The following is an 18,856-nucleotide window of genomic DNA, read 5'->3' as shown; positions in this document are numbered from 1 at the left end:
CAAACACTTCACCAGTTATCATCTGATGACCAATGGAGAGGTGCCATATCATAGGGGCGGGCCTCTGCGAGCCAGTCCGGAGTTGCCACGTCATCAGGACACCTGACACCCTCTGCCCTATCAGGGCCTGCCACCTCATGGACATGTTCAGTGAGGTCCTTATCGGACCTAGCCTTTTATGCACTAAGTGCCTGAGCATGCTCAGTAGCCTGAGCAACAGGCTCAGAAAGCAGACAATCAGTTTGAGCATGCTCAGTTGGCACATCCCAGAACTTAGACACAGCACGAAGTCCAAGTACCTGTGCAAAGAGGCTGTTAGGGTTAATTGTGGGAGCATGCTCAGTAGCCTGAACTGAGGACTTAGTCTCAGAAGTAACACAATCAGGCTGAGCATGCTCACTAGGGGAAACGCCGGGCTTAGACTCTTGCTGGGGTAAATCGGCGCACGCATGCGCACTAGCCACCTCTCCACACTTAGACGTGGTGGAAGGAGCAGCCAACTGGACGACCCAAGGCACGGCCAAGAACGGCAGCCAGCGCCTGGGCGCAACAGGAACTGCAGCAGGCTGCTTGCGGCCATGGCAGCGCCAGTTCGTAACAGGTATAAGTTAATGGTTATCAGAACTTGTGCGCTGTAAAATGGCTGTAAAATGGTTGTAGCAAACGCTAGGGGCATGCAAAAGGAAGAAAAATGGGGGTAAGAGCAGGACAATTGCTCCTCAAGCAAATGTGGATAGATGAATAGCTTAAATCATTTCTGAGCAATCATGAATACATTTGAAACAAATAATAAAACTAAAAATTGTAAGAGTGCCCCCACAGACACTGATTTCAGAGGTTTTACTCAAAGCAACAATTCTCAAAAAGTCTCTTTTTGGGAAGCAGCAACAAATTTGCTGTTCAGAAAGTGAAAAATAAGTGGCATATTTTACCTGCCAAATGAAAAAAACTTTTTTTTTGGGAGGGGAGCAGTTTCAGGTTTATTATAATTAAGCTGTGAAGGGAAGTATTTGCAGCAGCAGCAGTCCAGTAAAGAACATGATGGACAGGCAGGAGAAGTCAGCTGTGAATCAGGCAGTGCTAGTGGTAGCAGAAGTAAAGCGGGCTTTACATGCCACGATATCGTTAATGATTTATTGTCGGGGTAACGTTGTTTGTGACGCACATCCGGCATCATTAAAGATATCGCAGCGTGTAACACTTATTTGCGACCTAAAATGAACGCAAAAGCGGCCAAAATTGTTTGCCGCGGAGAAGTCGTCCTAAAACAAAAAATCGTTCTCTTCTAATTAGCGATGTTGTTCCTCATTCCTGCGGCAGCACACATTGCTGTGTGTGACACCGCAGGAGCGAGAAACATCTCCTTACCTGCCTCCACCGCCAATGAGGAAGGAAGGAGGTGGGCGGGATATAACGTCCCTCTCATCTCCGCCCCTCCGCTTCTATTGGACGGCTGCCGTGTGAGGTCGCTGTGATGCCGCACGACCCGCCCCCTTGGAAAGCAGGCGGTTTGCCGGCCAGAGCGACGTCGCAGGACAGGTATGTCCGTGTGACGGGGGTAAGCGAGGTTGTGCGCGACGGGCAGCGATTTGCCCGTGTTGCACAACCAACGGGGACGGATACCATCGCTTGTGATCTTGCTAGAGAGATCGCAGCGTGTAAAGCCCGCTTTAGACTCTAGACAACGTGAAGAAGCAATGTCTTCTCTTAGCCATGAAAAATATTCTGCGTTTTGAAATAAGGTGAAATTTTTTTTTTGTTTTTTTTTATTATATACTCTGAATGCAAAGTAGGATTCTTTCCCCATGATAGCAGGACATTATTGTCATTGAAAAATACGTTTTTATGTTAAGAAATATTTATTTTGGTTTTCAGCAGACATTTCTGTTATTCTCTTTTCCTTTAGTCGAAAAGCAGTGCAACAATGTGTTTATTCTGACTCGTGCTAATAGGACAGATGGAATTTTTAATTATACAACTTACACCCTAATAGAGTAGCGTTTCTGACACATAGTGTGAGTCGGATACTCTGAAGAGCGGTGACATCACGGAGGAGAGGAGCAGAATGACAATGGATACCGGTGAAGGCAGTGGTGGTAGATTAACACTCACATACTACACTACATACACATGTACACAGATTTAGAAATAAAAAACCTTCATGGTAGGGTTTCAATGAGAGCATTTAATTTTTTTGTATAACACTTGACATGGAGACTCATCTTGTATCATCTCCGATTTATATCTCTCTGTGAGCTGCAATGAATATCATGCCCTTATGATCAATGTGGTCATTCACATCCGTTCTCATCTTAACCTCACATCGGTCAATGATAAAACCTTCTCCAACCAGAGCTTTCCTGGCAAAATCCTCATCATAACTGAAAGCACAAAACTTGTCTTTCCCAATTGTGTAATATGTCATACCTAAACACCCAATTAATATCATGTGGCCTCCAGGCTTCAGCAAAGATGAGAACTTCCTGAGATATCTCATGTAATCATCTTGGTCTTTGCTGATAGCATCAAGGAGCGAGAAAGAGAGGACACAATCTGCTGACGATCGGATCCATAATATCTTCTTTATCGAGGTCACATTTGAGAACATGTTGAAGGGCTGATCTCACTTTTCCTTGTTTGTCCTGTAACAGATCTCTGAAAAAAATGGCAAAAATAATGAAGTGCTTGTCCTCCAGTCAATATTGAATCGCATGACATTAGAGATTAGTTGTTAGGGCTGGATCATCGTCTTCCAGTATCAGGAGGAGACTATTGACTCCACCTATTGTGTTTTCACAGAATGTTTCTATTCCAAAATGTTTCATTATCTTCAAATACAGTAAGCTATAGGATTCCATTGACATAACTGAGGTCATATATCACGTGTTATTGTTCTCTGATAAGTTCTTGCATACAGTCCCTGACAGAAGTTCTGTCGCTTATCCATGTTATGTAAATAAAAGCTTATAACCTGACTTCAAATTCATCCATTGGTTTAATAAATTACTCTTTTGAAAGCTGAAACCCTCCCAAATTTGGTTTAGGTTATGAAAATAAAGTTGCTGCAAAGCAGAAATATTGATCATTTAATGAACACAGAAAAGTCAGATTTTGGCAAGTTAAAGTTTTGTCGTCTTGTCACATAATGCACCCAATCCTAGTTTACATCCTCACCTGTGCTCACTAAATGATCATTTAATTAGAGGGTGTGTATAAAAAGAAACCCAGCACCCCAGACCTTCAGTTGAACTGCAACTCGCCTTCTGAGAACATGCCAAAAATCCACCCTGCGACCAAAGTCTTGATTATCAAGAGGCTGAAGACCAGATCACTGCAGAGGTGGCTGGCACCTTTAATGTGTCTCAACGTCAAGTACAAAGAATTAGAAAAAGATTTGAAGAGACTGGAGATGTTTTTGACAAGCCCAGGTCCGGCAGACCCTACATGACAACTGCTCAGGAGGAACGTTTGTTGGTTAGAAAATCCAAAGCAAGATCCTCTTCCACTGCAGCAGAGCTCCAAAAGGCCTGGTCACCTCAAGTCCCTGTATCAACTAGAACAGTTTGTAGGAGTCTCTCTCGAAATGGCCTCCATGGTCGAATTAGTGCCCAGAAGCCACCACTAAACAAAAGGCAATTAAAAAAACGTGTTGCATTTGCCAAGTCCCAGAGCCTGCTAAACAGATGGACGCTGGAAAAGTGGCAGAAGGTGTTTTTTTTTTATGAATCTTCAGTTGAATTACCCCACAGCCACCACAAAAAGACAGGAGACCTACTGGAACCTGTATGGATCCAGAAAACAGTTAAGATTGGTGATGGAAAGATCATGGTCTGAGGATACATTCAGTATGGGGTATGCAAAACATTTGCAAGGTGGAAGGCAATATCAGTAGTCTAAAATATCAAGAAGTATTAGCTACCTCTTCATTCCCAATCATAAAAGGGGTCAAATTCTGCTGCAGGTTGGTGCTCCATCTCATACATCCATCTCTACAACAAAGTTCCTCCTGGCAAAGAAGATCAAGGTGCTCAAGGACTGGCCAGCCCAGTTACCAGACATGAACATCATTGAGCATGTTTGGGGTGAGATGAAAGCGGAAGCTTGGAAGACAAAACCAAAGAATCTAGATGAACTCTGGGAGGCATGTAAGACTGATTCTTTGCTATTCCTGATGACTGCATCAATAAATTGTATGAATCATTGTTGAACCGCATGGATGCAGTCCTTCAAGCTCATGGAAGTCACACAAAATATTAAATATGGCTCTAATAGCACCACAACTTCATTCACCAATGTTATGCAACATATCTTTGTATTAGAATTTAATTATTTGTTTGAATTTCACATTACTTTCTGTGGGCGCCAAAACTTTTGTCTTGCCAAAATCTGACCTTATTGTATTCATTAAATGATCAATATTTCAGCTTTGCAGCAACTTTATTTTCATAAGTTAAACCAAATTTGGGAGGGTTTCAGCTTTCAAAAGAGTAATTTATAAAACCAAGGGATAAATTTAAAGTCAGGATATAAGCTTTTATTTACATAACATGGATAAGCAACAGAACGTCTGTCAAGGACTGTACTGGCCAAACTTATTTACTAAATAGATAAGTGCAGCAAATACCATTGTCCTATAAAGAACCGCTGCAATACAAAACAACAGTGGTATAATTAATGCCGATCATTTTACTCTATGGCTAATCAGAGGAACATGTTGGGTATGTACATCAGAGCTGTGGTTTGGATAATCCCAGTTTCTGCATTCAACTCGAATGTGATATGCACTGACCCTTCCAACAAGACCCATTATTCTACAGCTTCCAAGAATGAGAATTTTGATCTGAATGGATAAATGGAAACTTCACTGACACCTAAAATATCATTTGGAAAAAGCTATGATTGTAACACAAGGCAGACACAAGATACACGATATTACACTAAAGGCCCCGTCACACTAAGCAACATCGCTAGCAACATCGCTGCTAACGAACAACTTTTGTGACGTTGCTAGCGATGTTGCTGTGTGTGACATCCAGCAACAACCTGGCCCCTGCTGTGAGGTCGTTGGTTGTTGCTGAATGTCCTGGGCCATTTTTTAGTTGTTGCTCTCCCGCTGTGAAGCGCAGATCGCTGTGTGTGAGGATTGTGCGCTGCTCCCTGCTCTGTGCACATGTAGCTGCAGCACACATCGGGTAATTAACCCCATGTGTGCTGTAACTAGGAGAGCAAGGAGCCAGCGCTAAGCGGTGTGCGCTGCTCCCTGCTCTCTGCACGTGTAGCTCCGTGCGCTGGTAACCAAGGTAAATATCGGGTTGGTTACCCGATATTTACCTTAGTTACCAAGCGCAGCATCTTCCACGCGGCGCTGGGGGCGGGTCACTGGTTGCTGGTGAGCTCACCAGCAACTCGTGTAGCGACGCTCCAGCGATCCCTGCCAGGTCAGGTTGCTGGTGGGATCGCTGGAGCGTCGCAGTGTGACATCTCACCAGCAACCTCCTAGCAACTTACCAGCGATCCCTATCGTTGTTGGGATCGCTGGTAAGTTGCTTAGCGTGACTGGACCTTAAGATCACAGTCATATCTTTTCCACTGTAGAAACAATGACAGTGGATTTCTCCTAATGTTTAGTCAAATTCAATTCTTCACCTTTCTTTTCCTATGTCTACATGAAATTTAATGGCATGGCTCCAATCAAACGCTCCTGTACGTTCGTCCACCCATCTCTTCAGCTCCATGATGCAGCTGTCTCTCATCTTCAGGACTATGATGTGATTGAAAAAGTCACAGGCCGCAAATAAGTGATGAATTATGGAACCAGGACTCAGGTCAATCAAGACGTCTCCTTAAATATGACCTGTAAAAACATTCACATACTGAAATATACATACAGGTGAAAAAGTCACAATATGAGTCACTAATAATTAAATACACTACTTTCAATGTAAACTATAGATGGATTCATCTATTGCTGTTTTATTTATTTTTGTTTTCTTTTTATGTATGACTTGTGATATTTGTTGACTTTTTGCATCAAATTCTTCTAAATTTAACCTCCCCAGATTATTATAAGTTAGTAATTTCATATGTACGTCTGCACTAACTGACAAATTAGAAATTTTCCTGATTTGCTCATCTTTACTTTTTCTGTCTTTGACCTGTTTTCTTCTTTCTTGTTGCAAAACTTCACACATTTTGCTAAATGGTGCAATTTTTTCCCCAAAATATTATGTGACTATAGGGGGAGACTAAAGTACCCACTCAAAATGATATGTATCTATGTTTTAAAATTTACTCATTTAGTACATACAGACATACTGGAATAAAGTGCTGTATTTCTATGAACCAGTACAAGGTGCCTGTAAGGAAGAACAGCATGTAGAAATGTTGGCAGAAAAAAGTCTCCTATCATTGGCAGTACAGCTTGTGGCTGACAGCTAAGAGTGCTGCCTTCCATGCTAGAGGATGTGAGTTCAAAATTCAAACTTCAAGAAAAACAGAAATGTAATTTAGATGTAATGTTGTATAGAACACAGATACAGGCCTGTTACTCAAGAAGGAACTGTGAGAAAGACTGAAGAAACAATCTAAAGCACAAAAGCATCTTTTCTGATGATAAAGAATAATAGGTTGGGAAAAGGTGCTCACCTGATGAAGTTGTGTGAAACTCAATGACTATAGTAGCTCAAAATGTCAGCTGCTGCAAACCCACAATTGCAATCCAGTGGAAACCAGTAATGAAGAAGAGTGGGGTAACTGCGCTGCTGCTGATAAACAATGGAAGAATCCAAGAGACTTAAGGATGCTTTACACGCTGCAACATCGCTAACGATATATCATCAGGGTCACATCGTTAGTGATGCACATCCGGCGCTGTTAGCGACATCGCAGCGTGTAACACCAAGGAGCGACGATCAACGATCGTAAAAACGTCAAAAATCGTTGATCATTGACACGTCGCTCCTTTCCTTAATTTCGTTGCTGCTGCAGGTACGATGTTGTTCGTCATTCCTGCAGCGTCACACATCGCTATGTGTGACACAGCAGGAAAGATCGAACATCTCCTACCTGTGTCCACCGGAAAAAAAGGAAGGAAGGAGGTGGGCGGGATCTTCCACCCGCTCATCTCTGCCCTTCCGCTTTTATTGGACGGCTACGGTGTGACGTCGCTGTGACTCCGCATGAATTGCCCCCTTAGAAAGGAGGCTGTTTGCCAGCCAGAGCGACGTCACAGGGAAGGTAAGTCCATGTGATGGGTGTAAGCGATGTTGTGTGCCACAGGCAGCAATTTGCCCGTGACACACAACCGACGGGGGCGGGTACGCTCGCTAGCTATATCGGTACCAATATTGCAGCGTGTAAAGTGCCCTTTAGGGCTTTCCAACATGGTTTACTAGCTAAACCTTTTAAAGTCATTTGACTTCTTCATCAGGATAACATAAGTGGTTTGTCCTAATGAAGAAGTCGGATTACTTTCAAATGGGTAGTTAATAAACCGCATTGGAATTTTTTCGGTCTTTCTTATTCTCTTTAATTCTTCCATTTGTTATCATCAGCAGAGCAGTTATCCCACTTTTTTTTTTCCATTACTGCAACGTCTAAATTCAAATATATCCTTACAGCAGATTTGAAACTAATTATACCAATAATTGATATTTTTTAAAAACTTTTGTTCTCATAAATATATTTTCCAGAATTACAAAAATTACAGAGAGGAAAACAATTGCATTACTAACCCCAGAGAGCCTATAATATCCATCATATGATATAAACACTTCTTTAATCTTTACTATATTTCCCTTGCTAAATATTAGTTGGGCACTGTGCATTCCTACTCTGATTTTCCTGATTTCCCAAAGAGCTAAATATCAAATTTGCCAAATTTGTATCTAGTTAAATCTATCGAAAGAAAACAATAAGGATACATACCTTCTGTAAATGTTTTTGTAAGATTTTCAATGGGAAATATCAAGGAATCCTCTTCAGAGACCTTATCAGGGTTATCTGACATGTAACCTTCCAAATGTTGACTGGAATCATAGTCATCCACATGGTAGAGCTTATAGGGTCTGGATCCATTGTCTAGTCTTGTATCACAGACAGTGACTGCTTCTAAACTGATGCTCGATGTCTTTATATAATAACCAGGAATCACTTTACAAAACATGTTAGTAATGATTACATTTAATTATCATATCACAAGCTCATATCGTCATTTATGGAATCATGAGGTTCCGTATTTGCATGATGAAAAAGTTAACAACAGTGAGAAAAAGATGTTTAACACATTAGGACCAGACTTTAAGGAGTACACACAATTTTTGAGTTTGCTTTTTGCTAATGAAAAGCAAATATTACTTTGTCCATGATTGCACATTCCCTGTGACTAAGCGTGGCGAAACATGGGACAGGATGCCTCACCACCATAAGGTCTGTATGGAGAATCTGAATAAAATTTAGTATTCCTGATTGTTCTTGATTGTTTTCCTGACCACCATCAGTGCTAGTTGACTTAGGTATATTGTTCATTATCTTATAGAGATGGCTCACTATTTATAGTGTCAACAGAGAAATATGGTGGTGACAGTGTCCTTTTGTAGGGTTGCATGAGTGCTGCTTGTGTCAAGGGTTACATTTGATTGATGATATCTTGAAGTTATGGATATACTGCTTTATTTAAAAACAGAAAATAACATCAACGCTCTGTGCCCTTGGTAGACGTGCACTTTTTTCAACATGACAATAACCCAGAATAGACATCTGTTGCAATTCTGAAGAAGAACAAGGTGAAAGTGATTAAGTGGTCGATTGTCTCCTGATCTGAACCCTACTGAGCACCTCTTGGGAATTCTGAAGAGACAAGTTATAATCATCCAGAATCCAGGCCCCAAAAGAGCTCTTTCTTAAGGATTGTAAAAATTAGATGATGTAATTAGAGTTGAGCGCGGTTCGCGGTTCTCCAGTTCGCGGTTCGAATGATTTTGGAGGGTGTTTTAGATCGAACTAGAACTCGAGCTTTTTGCTAAAGTTCGATAGTTCTAGTTATGTTCGAGAATAGAGTTGAGCGCGGTTCGCGGTTCGAGGTTCTCCAGTTCTAGGCTCGAGTGATTTTGGGGGCTGTTCGAGATCGAACTAGAACTCGAGCTTTTTGCAAAAGCTCGATAGTTCTAGATACGTTCGAGAACGGTTCTAGCAGCAAAAAGCAGGGCTTTTTACAGCTACAGTGTGCAGGAGCCATCACTGGCAGCCTGCCAGAAGCTAGTAAAAAAGATAAACATCGGGTATCCAACCAAAGCGATTTGGTTAGTAACCCGATGTTTATCCTAGTTACGTGCAGGAAGCCCACACTTCCCCGCTCAGCTCGCTCCGCCCCCTCCTGCCTGCGGCATGTACACATACATACATACACACACACACACACACACACACACATGGTCCCGCTCGGCTTACCTGCGGTGATGAAGTCCCGCCATCCCGACCTCAGCGCTGTCACTGTCCTCCATGGCCGCCGCTTGTCACATTACCTCTCGCTTCCGACCCGAGACTGTCTAGCAGTGACGTCACGGGCCTCTCGCGATACTTGGTGTGAAGGTGCCGGTCATTGAACTCAGTGACAGGGGCTGTCAGTGTGCTGGAGATCAGCGCAGGTAATGTACCTCGCTGACAGCAGCACTTGTCATCCCCTGCAGTGACCTGGGCTGACCCATTGATGTTAGCTCAGGTCACTGCACTGCTCTCCCAGCCAATGGGGAACATCCTGCTCTTCATTGACTGGGACAGTGTGGATCGTCATGGCAACCCCTTGGATTACACCAGACCTGGATTTGTTTTTCTTTCTAATAAATTGGTTAAAGAGGGAATGTTTTGGGGAGTGTTTTTTCAAATAAAAATGTGTTTGTCGTCTATTTTTTTTTATTACTGACTGGGTTGGTGATGTCGGGTATCTGATAGACGCCTGACCTCACCAACCCCAGGGCTTGATGCCAGGTGACATTACACATCTGGTATTAACCCCATATATTACCCCGTTTGCCACCACACCAGGGCGCGGGATGAGCTGGGGCGAAGCACCAGGATTGGCGCATCTAATGGATGCGCCACTTCTGGGGCGGCTGCGGCCTGCTATTTTTAGGCTGGGGAGAGTCCAATAACCATGGACCTCCTTAGTCTGAGAATATCAGACCCCAGCTGTCTGCTTTACCTTGGCTGGTGATCCAATTTTGGGGGGACCCCTACGTGTTTTTTTTTTTAAATAATTTATTTAATTTAAAATAACAGCGTGGGGTGCCATCAGTTTTGGATTACCAGCCAAGGTGAGGTTGCCAGCTGTGGTCTGCAGGCTGCAGCCGTCTGCTTTACCCTAGCTGGCTACAAAAATAGGGGGAACCCTACGTCATTTTTTTTTTCATTTTTTTGGCTAAATACAAAGCTAAGCACCCCTTAGTGCCACATGAAAGGCACCAAAGGGTGCAAAATTACAAAATGCAGGAGAGTGGGACATTATGTGTCTTTCTGCCATTATAATGACAGAAAAGACTGATATGAAGTGCACAAGCACAAGAAAATCACCAGAGCGCTCTATGCTGTGAAAAGCAGTAGAAAATGGCACTGGAGTGAACATGTGACCGCCTCATGTAGGATGAAGCTATGGATCCTGGGTAAATTTATGCATTTACCCTCATTCAATTTTTTTGCAGTACACAAAAAAAACGGAAGGCACACAGATAACAAACAGATGACATACGGACCGTCTACGGAACGGAAACGGATGCCACACGGATGCACCCGGGAAAAAAACGGACTGTTTTTGCAGACCACAAAAATGGATCGGTCGTGTTAATGTAGCCTTATTCTGATCTGCCGTTTATAAAAAGCAGGCAGAAATAAGTGAATAGCGCCCCCCAGCGTCAGAAAATCTCCGGGGTTTCAGAGCTAGCTGAGACCCTGGAGATCATGATTCAGGACGGTTTTTCCGGTCCCCGCTCACGTGATCACAGGTATACACTGTACAACGATGATCACGTTACAGTAAATGACAGCGCCGGTAAAAAATTATTTATCTCCCATCTGGCATGAACAAACACTTCTCCACTTTTTCTCCACTTCTCCACTTCTCCACTTCTTCTCCATTTTTTCTCCACTTTTTCTCCACTTCTTCTCCACTTTTTCTCCATTTTTTCTCCACTTTTTCTCCACTTTCTCTCCATTTTTTCTCCACTTTTTCTCCACTTTTTCTCCACTTTTTCTCCATTTTTTCTCCATTTTTTCTCCACTTTTTCTCCATTTTTTCTCCACTTTTTCTCCACTTTTTCTCCACTTTTTCTTCACTTTTTCTCCATTTTTTCTCCATCTTTTCCACACTTTTTCTCCACTTTTTCTCCACTTTTTCTCCACTTTTTCTCCATTTTTTCTCCACTTTTTCTCCACTGTTTCTCCACTTTTTCTCCACTTTTTCTCCATTTTTTCTCCACTTTTTCTCCACTTTTTCTCCATTTTTTCTCCACTGTTTCTGCACTTTTTCTCCACTTTTTCTCCACTTTTTCTCCATTTTTTCTCCACTTTTTCTCCACTTTTTCTCCACTTTTTGTCCATTTTTTCTCCACTTTTTCTCCACTTTTTCTCCACTTTTTCTCCACTTTTTCTCCACTTTTTCTCCACTTTTTCTACATTTTTTCTCCACTTTTTCTCCACTTTTTCTCCACTTTTTCTCCACTTTTTCTCCGTTCTTTTTCTATGGTCGGTCTACCCATTAGCTCTGCCATGCATAGTGTAGCTCTACACCTACTGAACATGTTACTTTATGATTGACATCTCTTTCGTACCAGAGCTGTCTAAGTCTGCTCTGACCCCATATTTGTCATTACTATATTGTCCTTGTACTGTATTATGACATTTGTATCATGTGTTTCATTTCTTGCTGTGTTGCAATTTTTTGCTGCATCCCAATTGTACCTCTACATTGTTCGAGTTTATGTTATTGTTCTCTCACTCTTATGTGATACTGATTATTGTCATTTTTCATGATTACATGCAGATAAGTCCAATCTGACGAAGGCTCAGGCCGAAACGTCATTTGTAACTTGTTTTGGACAAAAACATATATGCTTATGAAAACAAAATTTTTCTTAATACGGACCAATAAAGAGTGATTTTGCATTACTATCCGTTGTGACTTACTGACTTAGTCTGGGAGATTTAGAGTGCCGAGGTTACTCACTAATTTTATCTATTATTACCTGTGAGCACCTATATACCAGTGAGCAGAGCTTCCTCTACAGTAGTTCTCCTGATTAGGCATGCCCTTACCTCATGGGCAGGGCATTGCAGCTTTGGTAGCAACCATTACGACATGGACACTGCTGCTGTTGACCCGGGGATTGTGAGTGCAGATTCATTGCACCCACACTCCTCACATGAAGGGTCCGCACTCCTAGAAAATGGGGGATACGTTCCCTGAGTGTCTCCCCCCCATATTCTAGACGGTCCAGAGTCGTCGTGGGACCCCTTTATTTTTTTTCTTACAATAAATTGGTGAAAGAGGAAATGTTTTGGGACTGTTTTTTCAAATAAATTTCTTTTGTCGATTTTTTGTTTTTGTTAGTACTGACAGTTCATGATGTTGAGTATCTAATAGACGCCATGACATCACAAACTGCTGGGCTTGATCTCAGGTGACTTTACAGCTAGTATCAACCCGATTTATTACCCCGTTTGCCACTGCACCAGGGCACGGGATGAGCTGGGGTGAAGCGCCAGGATTGGCGCATCTAAAGGATGCGCCACGTCTGGGGTGCCTGCGGCCTGCTATTTTTAGGCTGTGAAGGCCCAATAACTATGGACCTTCCCACCCTGAGAATACCAGACCACAGCTGTCCGCTTTACCTTGGCTGGTGATCCAATTTGGAGGGGACCCTACTTTTTTTGTGTAATTATTAATATTTATAAAATAATTATAAAAAAGAGCCTGGGGGGACCTCCACATTGGATCCCCAACCACGGTAAAGCTGCCAGCTGTGGTTTTCAGGCTACAGACGTCTGCTTTACCCTAGCTGGCTATCAAAAATGGGGGACCCAACGTCATTTTTTTTTAACTATTTTTTAAATAGAAAAAATTAATGGGTTTCCCTGTATTTTGATTGCCAACCAAGGTAACGACAGGCAGATGGGGGTGGCAACCCATAGCTGTCTGCTTTATCTGCGCTGAGAATCAAAAATACCGCGGAGCGCTACGTCATTTTTTTTAAAGATTTATTTTTACAGCACTGTGATGTCAAGCAATCAAAATACAGGGAAGCCCATTTTGTTTTTAGTTATTTAAATAAATAATTAAAAAAAAATATATGGGCTCCCGCTGCATTTTTTGTATTGCTAGCTAAGGGTAATCCAAGCAGCTACTGGCTGCTAACCCCCACTGCTTGGTGTTACCTTCACTGGCAATGGAAAATCCAGGGAAGCATTTTTTAATTTTTTGGCCAAAAAACTACAAAAAAAGGACGTGAGCTTCGCCATATTTTTGTATGCTAGCCAGGTATAGCAGGCAGGTGCTGGAAGAGTTGGATACAGCGCCAGAAGATGGCGCTTCTATGAAAGTGCCATTTTCTGAGGCGGCTGCAGACTGCAATTCGCAGCAGTGGGGCCCAGAAAGCTCAGGCCAACCTGTGCTGCATATTCCAATCCCCAGCTGCCTAGATGTACCTGTCTGGACACAAAAATGGAGCGAAGCCTACGTCATTTGTTTTCTAATTATTTCATGAAATTCATGAAATAATAAAAAAAGGGCTTCCCTTTATTTTTGGTTCCCAGCCGGGTACAAATAGGCAACTGGGGGTTGGGGGCAGCCGTACCTGCCTGCTGTACCTGGCTAGCATACAAAAATATGGCGAAGCCCACATAATTTTTTCAGCAAAAAACTTCTGCATACAGTCCTGGATGGAGTATGCTGAGTATGCTGAGCCTTCTAGTTCTGCAGCTGCTGTGTGTCTGTATGGAGAAGAGCAGACAGCAGCTGCAGAACTACAATGCTCAGCATACTCCATCCAGGACTGTATGCAGAAGTTTTTTGCCCACCAAAAAAATGACGTGGGCTTCGCCATATTTTTGTATGCTAGCCAGGTACAGCATGCAGCCACTGGCTGCCTCCAACCCCCAGTTGCCTATTTGTACCCGGCTGGGAACCAAAAATATAGGGAAGCCCTTTTTTTTTTAATTATTTCACTTATTTCATGAAATAATTAAAAAACAAATGACGTGGGTTTCGCCCCATTTTTGTGTCCAGCCAGGTACAACTAGGCAGCTGGGGATTGGAATCCACAGCACAGATTGGCCTGAGCTTTCTGTGCGCCTGTGCTGCAAATTGCAGTCCGCAGCCGCCCCAGAAAATGGCGCTTTCATAGAAGCGCCATCATCTGGCGCTGTATCCAACTCTTCCAACAGCCCTGGTGACGGTGGCTTTGCTGGGTAATAATAAGTTAATACTAGCTTTGTTTTACTAGCTAGTATTAAGCCAGAGATTCTTAATGTCAGGCACGTTTGACCCGGCCATTAAGTATCTCCAATAAAGGGTTAAAAAAAAGACACCACACTGAGAAAAAATACTTTAATAGAAATAAATACACAGACACATTAGAGACTCCATGTTTATTACTCACTGTCAGCCCTCCACAATCCATGGTCTTCTGTCTTTCTCGTTCAACAAATGCAGCTCTGCTCCATCACTGCTGCATGGGGGAAGACGCTGCGTCCCGTGCAGCCTTCACTCCGTGAGAGATCAGTGCTGCTGGCTGTTAGCGGTAACGCTGACAGGCGCGTTACCATAGCAACGGTTGTCCGATCATGTGATTCCCGGAGCCGCGGTTAGCGGTGACGTCACCGCTAACTGCGTTGCTATGGCAACGGTGATCTCCGTTAATGACTGGCTGTGTCAGCCTGTCCCTAATGGAACGGGGAGTCGACCGTGTGCTAGAGCATGTCGCCGGTACACGGCGATACACAAATGTGCACCGTGTACCGGAGAGTGCAATGACAGGACCTAGGACAGGACATGACGTCAAAGCCATGTGACCAATCTGTAGCCAATGAGATAATAGCCACGTGACTGGTCACATGGCTATTTTGACGACGTCACAGAAGGTCCTGTCAGTGCTGGTTATCGGGAGGACGCAGCGATCATCGGAAGGAATAGTGACAGGAGACAGAGTGCAGGACGCATCGCGGGCACCGGTAAGTGTTATGGCAATGTTAATTAACTGTATGTGTACATTTATAATGCGTTTTTATGTGTTTGTGATTGCCTCCCATTCTTTCCTATTGGTTCGAGTTCGGTTCGTCGAACGTTCGCCGAACCGAAGTTGAACGGGACCTCGGTTCGGATGAGCGAACCAGCCGCGGTGACCCGAACCGCGGCTGGTTCGCTCATCTCTAGTTGTAATATGTCACCAACACTTTCATTTTAGGCCTAGAAAACTTAATGATGTTCTTACAATCATGGAGGTCATACAAAATACTAGATATACATTAGGAAGAGACAAGTGCAAAGTAGGGTCTTATATTTGAAGACAGTGGAAAGAACCAGGGCAATTTCCTGCTCACCTGGGCAGGTTGCGTGAGACACAGCTACCATTGAAGCAAATTATAGCAGGTGCAGCAGAACCTACAGAAAAGGAATGCAGAAAGGGGAGATGAATGGGTTAAAACATGAAGCCGATTCTTGAAAGAGTTATTTTATTCAATGTGTTTCGTAGTTGATACGTCTTTATTGGAATAATCAAATTTACATACAGCACATCAGGGGGGTATATATAGTAAAAAGAGTTTAAAAAAATAGTGCGCAGACCATGTTCATTAGACCAGCTGATCGCTTCAACATTATACTGCATGAGATAAATATAAAAAAATAAACTTGTTTCTGAAAAGTGTATTTTACACATTAAAATTAACTGCTTGAACATAAATAGAAAGTTATTAAAATGGAAAGCTTCTATGTATTAGAAAAATAAATATTAACCCCTCAATGATGGTGGGCAGCAAAATTACGTCCTAGCGGGAGATCCGCGCACATTTCAGCTGATTTGTACAGCTGACATGTGTGCCTCACAGGCACGAGTGTACTCGCATTGCACTTGTACCTGTTAACCCCTTAAATGGCGCTGTCAAAATGTGACAGCGTTATTTTAACGGCAAACGCGTTAAAGCTTTACTCACTGACCGCCATCGGAAGTCATATGATGTGATCACGTGGAGCCGATGATTGCCATGGTAGCACTGGGTAATGTGATGACTCCTGTAGCTATCATGGCTCACTTCCTGTTTCACATGACTGAGTGTTGTGTGAGACAGCTGTGTAGCTGTAATCAACAGAAAAGAATAAGCGATCAGACTGCAGATCCTTATAGTCCACTAGGGGGACTAGTAAAAAAAAAAGTAAAAAAACAGTTTTAAAAAATAAAAAAAAACAAAACCTAAGGGGTTCAATTCACCCCCCATTTGTCCCGTTGAAAGTTAAAGGGTAAATAAAAAATACACACATTTGGTATTGCCGCATTCAGAAATGCACGATCTAAAAAAAATCGCGGTAAACAAATTTCAAACGCTAAAATTATGTTTTCTGGTCTCCACAAATGTTTCACAAAATGCAATGAGAGGCAATCAAAACGTACCTTCTGCGCAAAAATGGTACCGTTAAAACCGTCAGCTCAAGACGCAAAAAATAAGCCATCACTGAGCCATGGATTTTGAAATATGAGAACGCTATGTATTGCAGAAAATGGAGCAAAACATGAGCCTCTTTTTTTAGACAAATGTCTGAATTTTTTTTTAACCCCTTACATAACAGTAAACCTATAAATGTTTGGTGTCTACAAAATAAACAAGTAAAATAGATCCCTCTGTGTGTAATGACTCTATATAATATATTTGTTTCCCTTTTTAAATTAAATTACTGAAATAAATTAACTTTTTGATGATATTCTAATTTTTTTTATGCACTTGTAGATTACAAATAATATCAGAGATTTTATTTAACTCCTTTCATGGATTTAGTTTGAAAATCCAATATACTTGCTTTTAGTTAAGAATTTCTTTGGCAATTTTTATATATTTTTATATAGAATGGGATTTGTTCTATGGGGTGACTTTGCGAACTTTGAAATTTGTAATATCATAATACGATGAATGTGGCAATGTTTGGATTATTCATATAATTGGAAACATTTTTGCATATTGTGTCTATGGAAGTATATTATAATGTGTTGCTGAGTAGTCCTCCCGATGTATTGTTTTTTTTTACCGTTGCACGCTAGAAGATATTTTAAAAAGTCTAATTGGCATGTGAGATGACTTTTAACTAAATTGACTTTGCCATCCTCAGTTGGTGAACTAAAAGTTATCCTTTCATAGGATAATAGACCTGCAGTAAAGGCATTTGGGGATACTCTACAGGGTTTGGAATTACTGATAGTGGGATTATCCAGTCTCAATCTGCTAGGGGCAATGATATTTTATACAGTTGGTGCCCTTCTGAAAGTAATTCCTGGAACCTTCGGCAAGAGTTTATTCAGTATAGGGTCATTGAGCAGAACAGGCCAGTGACTTTGTAATACTTTGCTAATAATATCATTGTTATAACTGAAAGAAGTGATGAAGTTCATAAAATATTTTTTTTTGGGGTGGTATTAGATTTATGTAACAAATCATTTTATGACAGCTTTGTGGGAGAACAGAATCCATTTTGTTCCTATAATGTCCAACTTGTCCTATAGCTAATGATGTCATAGGGTTCAGCTAGTATAGAGGAGGGAAAGTATCACATTTCTGTTCATGCCCCTTTTGTTCCTATTGGCTCATAAGTTGGAGCCAATTTTTCCTTTGATTGTGACACTTTATATACTGGTCACATGCACTAATAAAGCAAAATTCTTTGAGTACACAACAAAGCAATGTGCTGTATTTATTTCCCCAAATACTCATAAATCACATCCTATTAATTTGAAATATCAAAGGCATAGAAGGAGCATGTCTCGCTCACAGCTTACTTGTATTGATGAAGGCTTGGTTGATCCTGTCAGTGGGGTATTTTCTCTCTACAAAGTGGGCTTTTAAAATTTGAGCTTGTGTGTAGAAACCAATGCCGGAAATTCAGTTTCTTCTTATCCTTTAGAATTGGTTGTGTGGTATGTTTACAAGCCATTTGTGATAATGGCCACTTTTATAGTGTACGTATCCATAGAAATCGACTTTCTTGCAAAGCTTTTTGCAAAAATGTGTCCTTCCTGGTCAAAATAGTGATATCTAAAAAAATCAATAGACAGAATACTGTTAATGATGCGGGAAAAAATATCCCAATTGTTTGAAGCGATATGTGTGAGGAAGGAATTGATATTATTATGGGATAGGTCCCAAATAAAGAATAAATCATCAATATATCTTTTAGTACTGATTATGTGTTTGTTAAAAATGGTGTCATAATTAAATTTAGTACTACTAAGACTTCAACCTATTACCTCGATCAGTGTAGAGATAAATGATACACACACAATTTGCCTAAAAGGCAAATAGAGGACCCCTATTTGGTCAATTTATTTTGGTAGTAATTCAAGTTCAATTTTATGGATAATTAAATAGAGTTTCAAAAATCGCCGTAAGTTTGTATACCTCGGTGCGACTGTTAAACTCATCACGGTCCAGAGTTGCTGATGATCGGTTGTTTTATTAAAAGTTAAAAAGTTGTTGTGAAGAATACAAAATAAACCTGATAAGATAAATTGTTTTTACTTGATGAGAATTCTGTTATCGCCCTCTAAAAAAATACTTAAAATATTACAGACCTAAACCATGTGGAATATTTGAATACAAAGATGAAATA

General features: G+C 41.5%; 1 pseudogene; it reads right to left on the bottom strand.

Moving 5' to 3' along the window:
• Positions 1-1,872: 1,872 nt before the first annotated feature.
• Positions 1,873-8,164, bottom strand: LOC142255907 (indolethylamine N-methyltransferase-like; annotated as a pseudogene).
• Between the last annotated feature and the right edge of the window lie 10,692 nt (positions 8,165-18,856).

Source organism: Anomaloglossus baeobatrachus, chromosome 11 (genome assembly GCF_048569485.1).
Source record: "Anomaloglossus baeobatrachus isolate aAnoBae1 chromosome 11, aAnoBae1.hap1, whole genome shotgun sequence".
In the NCBI taxonomy this organism is placed as follows: domain Eukaryota; kingdom Metazoa; phylum Chordata; class Amphibia; order Anura; family Aromobatidae; genus Anomaloglossus; species Anomaloglossus baeobatrachus.
The sequence above is the reverse complement of the archived record's forward strand: the minus strand, read 5'-3'. Positions and strand labels throughout refer to the sequence as shown.